Source organism: Sciurus vulgaris (assembly GCF_902686455.1).
Source record: "Sciurus vulgaris genome assembly, chromosome: 5".
Lineage (NCBI taxonomy): Eukaryota > Metazoa > Chordata > Mammalia > Rodentia > Sciuridae > Sciurus > Sciurus vulgaris.
In genome coordinates this window covers 22,465,274-22,479,059 of record NC_136465.1, presented here as the reverse complement: position 1 = coordinate 22,479,059, position 13,786 = coordinate 22,465,274, and positions in this window count along the sequence as shown.

The window sequence follows — 13,786 nt, the reverse complement described above, 5'->3', positions numbered from 1 at the left end:
GAAAATTCTAGGCAGCACAGCATTCAGTGGGTGGCATGGATATCACTGGTGACTTTTAGCAAAGTTTACTGTGATGATCAGGAAGAGAAAGCAAGGCAGAAAGATTTAAAAGGCGTTCAGTTTGGCCAGGAAAAGGGCAAGTAATACTGGGTCTAAAGAAGCTGTGGTTGTTAAAGTCATTACAGTCACTAAAGATATGTCAAGTACTTTGCACAGAGACACAGGGAAAGATGACTGGAGGGCATCTCAAGATTTGCAAGACCATATCCATCTCAAGCTCAAGGCTATAAAAATAAAAATTCCTTTGAGACGGGAGCATGAATGCACCTTGCTTGCACAGGGGTGCCTAAGAAGTTTTCTTGTCATGCTCCAATTTCCCAGAAACTCACAAGCTACTGCAACTATGGTGCCAGCAGGCAAATACTAATTGAGGTAGTGACAGACTCTAGTGTCAACCATGTGGTGATAGTTCTGCAGGAATGTTGGATGCTGAATTTAGGGGATCATAGAGGCTTTTACCAAGATTTCAAAAGAAAGTCTGGGGGACCAAAGTATAGCAAGATCAGAGTTCCCCCAGGCAGCCCCTGAGAGGCTGATGCACGAAGATAGGAGAAATTGAAGCTGTAGTGAAGACCCATGAGAGAGAGGTGCCAGTAACAAGGAATATCTGCTAACAAAAGCTGCAGGAATCAAGCAGAAGAGAGAGGACATGTGAGCTGCAACTAACAAGGCCATAGGAGAAAGGCTACATGAGCCCTTTAAAGAGAACATCACAAAGCTCTGTGGCCCCAGATTCTGGCCATGGAGCTACAAGACTTGTTTGCCCAGCTGAATTTCAGTCTTGCTTTGTTCCCATCCCATTTCTCTCTGCCCCTGTTTCTCCCTTTTAAAATGGAAATTTTTACTCTATTCCATATTGGTATATGTAGCCTGTTTTTGAGATTTTACAGGGGCTCATGCTGAGAGTTTGCCTTGAGTTTCAGAGAAGACTTTGAATGTGGACTTTTGGGCAATGCTGGAATGGTTGACTAGAGGAACCCTTGGAAATGAACTATATGTATTTTCCATTGTGAGATGAGCATGAGCTTTTGGGAATTAGGAGTAGAATATTATGTTTTATATAGAAGGTGTCCTTCAAAACTTCATGGGTAAACCAACGCAAGAAATTTTGAAGGTAAAATGATTAAGTTAGAAGAGTTTTTAACCTAATCAATGGATTAGCAACTGATAGATTGGAAGGTAACTATAGGAAGGTAGGCTGTAACTGAAGGAAATAGGCCATGAGGGTGGGAGTATCTTTGGGGATTTTTGTCCCTTGCAATATGAACTCTCTCTCTCTCTCTCTCTCTCTCTCTCTCTCTCTGCTACTGTTCTCCTTTCTCCCTTTCTCTCCCTCTCCCTCTCTCTCTCTTTTCCCCCTTTCTGGTTGCCATATTCTGAGCTGCTTTCCTCCATTATGCCCCTCCGCCATGATGTTCTCTGTATTATCTCAGGCCCATAACTATGGAGTCAGTTGACCATGAACTGAACCTCTCAACTGATATACTTTTTCTCCTCTAAAGATTTTTTTGTCCAGTATTTTGTTCATAGCAATGAAAAGCTGACTAAAATAGTGACCAACTGCCAACATAGTTTAAAAGAAATAAGGTAAACTGATCATTGATCACAATATGACTGTTTATGTACATAACAATTTGTGGATTGAATAGGAGTAGTGTAGTTTGTGCATTATGCAGTTATAGTTAAAGTAGTATGAAAACTGATATTTGATTCATGTTGTTGAGAAATTTTTCTTGAATTATGGTAATTGATATTTATATATGTTGAAACTGTATGTAATAAAAGTTCATTTATCATTCTGTGATGTAGAAAAACTCCTGTTATATTTTGCTGTATTATATTCAATATTTTTGATGGCTTAATACTTTTAGATATAATTAGATGTAATTTTCCTGCTTATATCAAGTTATATTCTTTTAAAAAATATTAAAGTATAATAGGTTCTAACTTTTTAATGATACTGACTTTGAAAATCATATATAAAAGTCAATTATTTTACGTTGAACATGCTAATGCAAATCTTTTAATGCAGATGTCTTTCAGTGTTGAGAAGCCTCGTGGATGGAAAGGAAAAGAGAATGTGAAAGAAGGAGAAAAAAAAAAAAAAAGAAAAACAGATTTGAGAGGGGGGAGGGAGAGAGGGTTAAATTATAAAGTATCTCGTTTTGTCTTTCTTTTCTAGTTTCTATAGAAGAAAGTGATGAAGAAAGAGGTATCTTCATATGTGAATTTTTAACAAGTGCTGCTCCTACTAACACATTGGAGACATACAACGCTCCTTTGGTAAGGAGTTCCTTGATTTCATCCTTATACCCTTATGAAGAAAACTTGAATGAAGGAAAAAAGAGGGAACCACCAACATTGCTTACAAAACCCACAGTATTTCTTGGCTTAAATCTTTCCTCAACCCGGTTGGTTTCATTGCCAAATCAGTAGTAGAGTGGGAGTGAGACTACTTTGAAAGAAGAAACTATAAATATCATCTCCAATGTGCCATTTTACTCTACTGTTCTCCTTTCTCCTTGGTTTGGAGAACACCATCACATATAATTTTTAAGATTCATAAATGGGTAAAAGTCAGAATCTATGTGTGAAACTCTTTTGTCTTGCTTTACACACAACTCTCAACATGACTGGGTATAGACATTTTTTATTTCTGTTTTATGCTTTCTATATACCTTTACTTGACATTACATTCATATTTTCTGGCATGTTTAAAAAGGATAAGAAAACAATCTGAAAGCAGCCTTACAGTTTATTCTTTCCAATAAAGTATCTCAATTTATGGAGATATTGTTCTTTAACTTTGTAATATAATAACTTTACCAATTTATCTACCAATGTTGGAATTTTCAATGATACTGATGTGTATACAGCAAGACTTCCATTCTGCAGATTCAGATCCTTAATTACCATTATATTTTTGTGTATATTTTTATTAGTATATTATAGTTATATATAACTTTGGGTTCGTTTCGACATAATCATACATACATGGAATATGATTGGCTCCACTTCAGTCCCCAGCACTTGTACTTTTCCCCTCGTTTTCCTCCATTTCTTTTCCTCTACTGTTTTCCTTCTATTTACTTATAGGTTATTAAAATTAGTGCTTTATGGCCATACATAAAGGTGAATAAAATTGGCAGTAGTGTATTTATATATGTATATTATATTTTTGAATAAACTCTGTCAATCCTTTGAGAACCTACCTCTCAAATACCAAATGGGAAGTAAACAAGGATCAAAACTGCCTGCCAATCCTTAATGTCCCTGTCCCCACAATCCTACAGATGTTGGTGAGTAAATTTTCTGTAACAATCTTTACTAATAACTTAAAATCCTGACCACATTTTTAGGAAGAGAAATTCCATGTCAACTTTCAGTCTTATTTTAAATGTAATCCTAATTTGCAATGTTTTTAAGGAATAGTTTTAAAAGTGTGATAAATGAATCTTCAATCATTCTCTAATCTGCCTCTTCCAGGGTGTTTTTCTTTTATTTAACTTTTTAAAATTTATTTCAGTAAATAAATCTACCTTTTGTTACTCATTTTAATTCTGGCCAGGATTAATAAGGTAAAAGACAAAGATAATCACATAGCTATCTAATAGTCCATCATTCCATGTTCTTTCAAAGTCCTTCATCTCCCATTAGCTGACGCCTTAGTTTAGAATCTGGCAAATGAGGTAAGTGATCACGTCAGCAGTCTCTTCTCTTTTCTGCATATCTGGACGTGGCGTTCTGACTGTAACCATGCAGTACCCTTCCACTTAGGTGACTCAATTTCTCTCACTTCCCTTGCTTTTGGAATTCTATGCCCTTCTTTTGTCTTGCTCTTTTGACTTAGCCCTAAATATTTGGCAGTACTTAACTCATCAAGCCCCTCTGGCAGCTTAAGCAAGCACCCTATTCCTCACTGCCCACTCCCACCTCCCCAAGAAATGCACACATGCTTAGATACCTTGCCACTAAACTGCATACCTGTCGTTACATCTAAAATCCTGGATTGGGTGTTATCTGTTAATTCTCTTGTCTCTCAACTAATTGTTTTTACTAATATACCTCACATGAATTGGCATATTGCCTGACCCATACATGCCTTTTTTTTCCCCAGATGAGTGAATTTATTCATTACTTATACATTTATCAGAAACCTTTCTACACATTTGTAAATTCTTAGCTTTTCTCAGCATTAATAATACCATAAATTACTACCTGTGTATCAAGTATTTGGTGTAGTTTTTAGATGATTTGAAGCAATTCCCAACATATGCTTGAAGTAATATTTCCAGTTCTCCAGAATCTAAAGAACAATGACATATTCAATTCATTCATATCCTGTAGGACTTTATAATACTTAATTATTTTATCAGATAGATACATTCTAATCAATTTACCTACTCAGGAATTGTTCCATATGGCATTTGTCAGACACTTCTCTCTTTTCTTTTTTCCTATTTCCCTAGGTATTTAATATCGTTTTGTTTTTTTTTTTTTTTTTTCAAATTAGAGAAATGGCTATAACTCATGATATTGTTCATAGGAAAACATCCTGTTTTCTTAACTGTATAAGGATAAGAATACACATATTATCACCATAAATTTACCTGCAATATCATCTTGTTCTCTCTACAATGATAAATTAGGATCAATACATTTCAAATTAATCTGTATTTATTCCTAAGTATGTTTTTCCCAAGTTATATCTTAAAGCTCAGAACCAGTTTTCTTCTAAAATTAGGTTGTGACTTGAAGTTTTTTATCTACATTGAAGTTCATCCTCCATTTTCCATACTACTGTCAATACCAAGAATCTCCTGTAGTTTATTATCATCAGTTTGGCCCTTCACTACTAGAAGAATGTATTGTTACTTTGAACATTCCTTTTCACTCTTTATTCCCATACCATTAAATTGAAAGTTTAATAAAAACAGAGAGATTCAACCATCAAGTTATTTAGACTAAAAGAATCCATGGAATAAACTGATAAAAATATAGGTCTGGGGATGCAAATTATTTTTTATAGATACAAGTTAATACAAAGACAAAAGTAGCTAAAGCCAGATAGAAGTACTGTGATCTAGCATTGTACCAAATATTTGTAATCGACCTCATATCCTAGCTTACATGTACAATTACGAGTACAGTGATATCACTACTAGATATTTGTCAAGTAACTGGGAATGTTGCTAACCAAACAAACTTCTTTTAGAGTCATGAAGTATATTCAATGATAAGAATATTTTTTCTTATAAAATTAAATTTATTTTAATTGATACATAAAGCCATAATTTATTCATATTTTGGGGTAGTGTGTGATGTTTTGATTCATGGATTGCATAATGTTTAAATTAGGTTGAAAATCTATCATTTCAAACATTCATGGTTTCTTATGGTGAAAACATTCAAACTCCTTTCTCCTAGTTTTTTCAAATATACCTTACATTATTCTTATCTATCATGATGCTACTGTGAATAGCACACAAGAACATTTTACTTCTATCTGTATCTAAGTATCCATTGATCTGTCTGTTCCCTTCTTCCCTTCCCTCAAAAATTCTCAATAGCAAAATACAAATTACCCAATTAAAAATGAGCAAAAGAGTTAAATGACATTTCTCAAAAAAAAAAAAAAAAAAAAAAAAAAAAAAAGGAAGAGAGAAAGAAAGACATGCAAATGGCCAATAGGTAAGATGCTTAACCTCAGTTTTCATCAGAAAAAATGCAATAGCATATCACTTCAACCCAGTAAGAATGGCTACCATCAAAATGACCAAAGATAACAAGTGCTAGTGAGAATGTGGAGAAAAGGAAATCCTGCACACTTTTGGTGGGAATGTAAATTAGTGCACATGTTACCAACATTTCCATTTCCATCAATGTGGACAACAAAAAAATTAAAAATGAAACTACCATATGGTCTAGGAAATTCACTCCTTGGTATATATCCAATGTAAATAAAATCAGTGTGTTGAAGAGATATAAGCACTGTCACATCCATTGCAACACTATTCATAATGGCCAAGAAATGGAAACAAACTAAATGTACATTAACTGATGAATAAAGGGTACATGGTATATATACATAATGGAATGCTAGTCAATCATAAGAAGGCATCATATTCTGTCATAGGTGACATTGTGAATGGAATAGGAGATAGTTATGTTAAGTGAAATAAGCCAAAGCACAGAAAGAAATGTATTTCTTGATCTCACTCATATGTGGAATTTATGAAAGTTGATCTCATAGAATTTGAGAGTGGAGGAAGGGTAGCATATTGAATTCTAAATCTTAATTACGGCTTTAATCCCAAGTTGTCTAAAAGAACACAATCTCATTCATCTCATTAAATACAAATATTTCAGGGTTAAATAGCAGAGAAGTGAAAATGGTAGTTTTTTCAGGAAAACGTGGAGTAGTTTGATGGTAGGGCTGAATCTTTCCAAGAGTAGAATCTTATATATTTGTGTTGGAGTATAGAATAATGATATTCTTAGTATATCTTCTTTTAACCAAGGATAAGATTGCTTTAGTAATTCTTTCAACTTGAGTTAATTATTATTATTATGACTATTCTGTTCTCAGAAGTGTCCCTAACAAAATGCATTAATTATCCCTAGGTTCATTTGACAGGGTAAACATTATGTTTAATAAATTATATTGTGACAATCCTACTTTCAAAGAACAAAATAGAAATTATCATTCTACTTCATAACTCCACTTTAAACAGACTTTTCACATTACTTGCATTGGTGTTATGATTTAGATTTGGCATCCTCCAAAAGCTCATGTGTGAGACAGTGCAAGACAGTTAAGAAATGAAATGATTTTGATATAAAGGGTTTAACCTAATCAGTATATTAATTTCCTGATAAGGATGAATTTGGTGGTAACTGTATGCATGTATGGTGTGGTTGGAGGAGGAAGGTCTTTGTGGGTGTGTGCCTTTGGAAAATATATTTTAACCCTGGCAAGTGGAATCTCTGCTTTTTGGTGGCCATGTTCTAACCTGCTTTCCTCTGCTACATACTGACTAACCTCGAGTCCTGAGGAATGAGCTGGCTATCTATGGATCGAGACCTCTGAAACAGTGGCCCCAAAATAAACTTTTCCTCCTTTAATTGTTTTTGTCAGGTCTTTTGGTCACAACAGTGAAAACACTGACTAAAACAATTGGTTAGCTAAAATAACTTTGAGGGAATATTCCAGATTTCTTGGTTTCTATTCACCTGGAATAACATTAAAAAACAAAACTGAGATCTTTTTAGAAGCTCTTTTTTTTTTCTTCATCCATAGAACTTAACCATAAATAAAATTATTTTTAGTTGTATTTTAGGAAGTTACTAGTATAAGCTAGGTGACTGTTCCTTTGATTTGGACAACTCGACAGCTTTAAAATCTGCAGTAGTTGCAATGTTGGAGAAGCTATCTAATTACTTTTCTTATGAAATGAATCCTACATATTGATTTACCTTGAATCTTTTGAAGCGCAAGGTGCTATATAAAACAAATATTGATTTTATATGAACCTAGTAAATAGAAAATCAGGCTATAGATCCACAGTATATAAAACAGAAATGAAAGATGCCTAGAAAGGACCTAGTTTAGACAACAGTTGTAAAAGTCAGAAGCCCCACAGCTTATCTTAGATAGGCAGTAAGGCAGCCTTAAGCGGCTTCCTTTACTTTATCCATCTGTAGGATGAAGACGTTAATGTATCCCCCTCTATTAAGAGTTATAATATGATATTTGGAAAAGTCACTGTGAGCTCCTTGAGAAAAAGTGACAACTACCTATAAACAAAGATGACTAAGTGAATTAAACTATTTTTATGACTCTTTCCATTTTCCTGCAAACTAAAAAAAATTGCTATCAAGCTCCCACTATGTGATCAATGGAGAGAAAGGATCCTCTGCTGTGACATAGAAGGACTGGAAATAGTTCTGGCTTTTCCATTTACAAATTCTATGACTTTGATTAATGTCTTTCTTTGATGATTAGTTTCTTCAGGGGTAAAAATAATAATAAAAATCCCTGTTACTATGCAGGATTATAAAAATCAAATGAAATAATGATAAAATATGTAAAAACTCTTTTGAGAAATGGTGTCAATTTGGGATAGCAAAATAATGAATGTGATAAAAATTATCTAATGAAACAATATCTAGAAAAGTTTTTTTAGTTGAGATTTTTTTAATACTTCAAATGCTTTAGCTAGTAATTCTTAGTTTATGGAATAAAGAAACCTTGATATTGCAATTGCTTAAGAAAATGTATAAAACAATGATAGTTCTGATCATCATTTAAAATAATTATTTTATTTTTATTAATTTTTAAAATTTTATTTGTTTTAATTAGTTGTATATGACAGTAGAATGCATTTATACATTTTGATATATCATACATAAATGGAGTGTAATTTCTCATTTTTTCTGATTGTACATATTGTAGGATCAAATCAGTCAGTCATATATGTACATGAAGTAATAATGCCTTTTTAAATCTACTATCCTTCCTACCTCCATACCCCCTCCCCTCCCTTCATTCCACTCTACCTAATATGAAGTACCTTTATTCTTTCCTATTTCCCCCATGGTACATTAACATCTGCGTATCAGAGAAAACATTTGGCCTTTGGTTTTTTGTATTTGGCTTCGTTTGCTTAGCATGATATTCTCCAAATCCATCCATTTACCAGAAAATGCCATAATTTCATTCTTCTTTAAAACTGAGTAGTTTTCCATGGTGTGCATATATAATACACAAAACAAAGAGGAGTAACTCACTTGCCCAAGGTCACAGAGCTAATTAAGGGATGCAACTGTGATTTGAATCAAAAATCTCTCTGTATATATATACCACAGTTTCTTTATCCATTCATCTGTAGAACCTAGGTTGGTTCTATAGTTTAGATATTGTGAGTTGAGCTACTATAAACATTGATGTGGCTGTGTCACTGTAACATGCTGATTTTAAGTCCTTGGGTATAAACCAAGGAGTGGGATAACTGGGTCAAATAGTGGGTCCATTTCAAGTTTTCTGAAGAATCTTCATATTGCTTTCCATAATGGTTGCACCATTTTGCATTCCCGCCAATAATGAATAAGTATATCTTTTTCTCCGCATGCTTGCCAACATTTATTGTTGCTTGTATTCTTGATAATTGCATTCTGCACAAGAAGTTAAGTCAAGAATCAAAAATGAGTTGTACTCAAAAAAAAAAAAAAAAAACTTCTCAGCAAGAGAAACAATCAACAATGTGAAGAGAGAGCCTACAGATTGGGAGAAAATCCTTAACACATGCACCTCAGATAAAGCATTAATCTCTATGATATATAAAGAACTTAAAAAACTTAACACCAAAAAACCAAATAACCCAATCAATAAATGGGCTAAGGAACTGAACAGACACTTAACAGAAGATATAAAATGATTATTTCAAACAATTATTTTCCAAAACCTAAAATGTAGGGATTTTTGTCTGTTTTGGCATTTCCTTGAAAATTTTCTCCTCTTCTAGCACTGTCAAAGGCTACTTTTTACTTTACCATATGGATGTATCACAATATATACCAAAATGATGCTTCCTTAAACCATAAGTCTTCATATCTCCAGCCCTTAGGCAATAGTAAAATAAGATGTGTAAGTATTTGCTAAATGAATAAATAATATGGTAAAAGAGTAAGTCAAGAGAAATAAGTATTTGAGATAGATTTGGTTCTTAAAGCAGAACACCTAGGGTACCTACCCCAAACCTCACTTTTCCCTTTCCTGGGGGAAGATGAAGATGTTTACAACGAAGGTCACTACTTGGGATTGTAACAACAGGCATTCTTCTCTGAGTTCCTATGGATTTTGAGCAGCCTCAGCATCTGAGGGGCAGTCTGGGATAATAGGGTTGATTTTTCTCTCTGAAAAATTTTGTTTCCCAGATAATATTTTATGAGTGATGAGGTGCAATTTTTAACATCAAATATATATGAAACTTACTATTGATGTCTTTCATAATGTAATTTGTATATTTTTCCTTAGTGACTTTATAACAATACACCTTAAAGTTAGTGACATCTTAAATTTGATGAAGGAAAAAGAACCCAGTCACACAATGCCTGCTAAGGCTTCTTGCATTTATTTTCCTTTTTAATTTCTTCATGCTAGAGATGTTGGAAAACCTCAGATTCATTTATTGACTGATTTATTTATTCAACAAATCATAACTGAGCACACATTTGTGATGGATATTCATTTTGCAAGGGTAAGATCTATAATAGGAAAGAAACAAGGACCATTCAGAAACTCATTGGGATTTCTGCTGCATGTATCTCACTTACCAAAAGTTTACATGATGAACATCATACTTATGCACATTTCAAATGTTTTACAAATATTTGTAGTAAATCTTCAAAGTAAAACAATTTAAGTTTTCAACAAGAAAAGAGAAACTAAGAGGAGTAATTCACTTGCCCAAGGTCACAGAGCTAATTGAGAGATGCAACTGTGATTTGAATCCAAAATCTATTCCCCCAAATCTACTCTGAGCAGCCTTTGAGATCCAGCTACAAATTTGGTGGAGATTATTAAGAATTGGTTTAAGGATTTGGCCTGATCCAATATGTCCAAAACTTTATGCTTTTAAAATGTTTGCATGAGGGTGAAGTACTCTTAAGAATTCAGAATTCGCCCTATCATCATAGTAAGGAATTCTTGCTGTGCTATATAGTTCCTTACTGGCACTTTCTAGTCATTTTTGCAACATCAGACAGTAATGTTATCTGTAACCTGTAGAAGAAATGACTTGAGTCAAGACTTGCTACTAACTTATTGAATTATAGTTCCAGCAGACAATAGATTCATTGGGAAGACATTTATTAGTGTCTGAAGACTCTAGATTCTTCCCTACAGACTGTGTAAGGCACATGGCATGATGTCATGTGCCAGGAACACAGGGTTTTTGTAAAAAGACTGAAAAAAGGAAGAGGTGACAGAAAAATGTGAAAAAATATTCACATTTTCCTGATCATCCTTCATATCTTTGCTAATGCTAGTCAGATCACAAAACCACACATGCAATTGCATACTTATGTATATAATAAAATACTGGAGAAGTGTGCATAATTGCTATTCTGATATTGGGAAGGTGACTGAATGAATAAGTTTGAAAGATAGAGCAAAAGTTGAGAAGAAAGAAGGATGTAGATTACACTAGTACAGCTGTGAAACTAGACATCTGGAAGTTTACCTAAGTTTCCATGAGTTAGGTAGCTAATGTTTATCTATGTATGATCTTTATGTTCTTTTGCTCCCCACCTACCATTTATGTACCTTAATTTACCCACAGAGTCTTTGAATATCTATTTTCTACATCTATATCCGTTTGACCAGCATTACGTATACTAATATAAAAAAAAAACCTCAAAAATACAAAATAACTGAAGTCTGACATTTTCACAAGATATGAATGAAAACAATGAGTTTGACAGTCGTATACTTGTGATTATCTCATTACATCATAGGTTCAACACATAAGGTTAAATAATAAAATTAAAATTTTCTGTGGCATATATTTGTACACATACACACACACACACACACCACACACACACACATTAATTTAACTTCAAGATTCCAAGCAGAGAATCTTATTTCCAAGAGAGAGCTAAAGTGGTGTTTTAGGGTTCAATAGAATGAATTCTTATAGATTCCTAGGATTGACAGAGGCAGGACATTAGCAGCAGCAGCAGAGAGCCCATTATTACAGGCAGAAAATTGGGACAGAGAAAGGAAAGTTCTCTTGATCCATTCTAAGTGAAAATGCTTCAGAAAATCCAGGACTGCACAAATAGTAATGCTGGTCATGGAGTTGAGTATTTTATGAATGGGAATCATATGGTCCCCTGTTCATTACCTCATACAGAGGGAAATCTCAAACTTCAAACAAGAGTAGTGTTGTACTCTATTTTCAGACTATACCAACATTTGGAGAAATTGATGGTTATTGTGGAAAATACGACTTGACTTCCCATCTCCTTAAGCTAAACATTCCACTACAGAGGCATATACATGGGAGAACGTGTATGTGTGTGCGTGCATAGATAAGGATGCTTTCGGGCGAGGCTGATAATTGACTTTCAGGGAAATTATATAGTAAGACTCTTTTCCTTTATCCCTGAATGGAGTTGAGATAAATTGAACAGAAAGGAAGCCTGTGAGTGCAAACATGACTGGTAGTAAGCAGACAGCTAAAGGCTGTGTGATAGGAGGGAAAATGGAAAGTAGTTATGTGTATTCCAAACTGGTGCAATTGACTGATGGTTTATAATTTTGAATCACAAACCATTTGTAAACACCAATTACCAGGACTGATTCCTTCTTTAATCATGTACTTCTCTTGCTCTCACAGCCAAGGAATCTTCCCAAAATATATGTGAATAACATAGTAGGAAGAAGTCCAGCTGCAATGATCCAATTGTGCTTTGAACTTCATAAAATATAACTTAAGTGAAAAGATGCAACGACAATATGGCTGATTGTTACCAGCAAAGCTCTACATACTTTTTTAGATGTTTTCACTAATATAACTTTTATCTGTTATTTCTATTATTGTTGGTCCTGGAAAAATTCTGTTCTCAATTGGAAGTGTCTGACATAGGTATGATTCATTTCACTCTCTACCATGAACTACTCTTCCAACCTATCATTTGCCAAGATTTTTATATTGTCATTACCTTTACACCACTTTTCAATGCTGGAATTTCCTGACAGAAGAAGAACATTCTGCAAATACTGTAAATAGAGCACTTGTTTGGATAACATTCTGTTTCCGAACCCTCCTAGCAACCTTGTCCACATACCCATATCTACTAATAATTCAACTTTTAAGCTACGAAAACTTCCTCTTGTCATCCATAAAATGTGAGTGGACACAGGGCTTCTGGTATTTTGAGAATGTACCTGTGTGAACAGAAGCCTTTGTAACCTAAATACTGCTATCATAGCAGAGGGACACCACCATGACTTTTCAAATCAAATGAAATTTACCCTGATGCTATTGTAGATGAAAAAGGTGATGCCTTCAAATTTCTTTTTAAGTTCAAAAATAAAATTTGTTTTCCCTGAGGGACAACTTTAAAAAAAACCTTTAGGATTTAAAGCATGGGTAACAGCAGTTGTCTCTAATTGCTTTTACGGATTCTGCACTTTTCCAAATGTTTCCTTCAGAAATATGCTGGAGACCCTTAACTAACACATTTATCCAAATCAAAGATATAATTAGCATTCTGAAAAACATGGTAATAGCAAGGGTCTTTATTACACTCTATGCTATTTAAACCTGAGATATTTTTAGCTATTCCCACTGGGACATGTTCCTATTTTGGTTTTCACATTTTATTAAATCTTTACTGCATAAATTACTCTGGAAAAATGGAAATATTAATGCAAAGCACAACAGTTTTAAATTGTTTTCATTTTACTCTCATATATATTTATTGATTTTTTTCATTAACTTATTCATGGTTTTAGATGCTGAAAATACAGTGATGCAGGAGACAGACCAATTTACTGCCTTTATGGAGCAATGATTTGGTCAGGGGATAGAGAAAATAAACATATTAAATAAATAATAAGAAAATTATCAGATGATAATAAATTTTATGCAGGACAAAAAAAATGGGTGATAGTGGCATGTGGCTAGTTTAGATTCAGAGTTCAGGGAAGATGTAT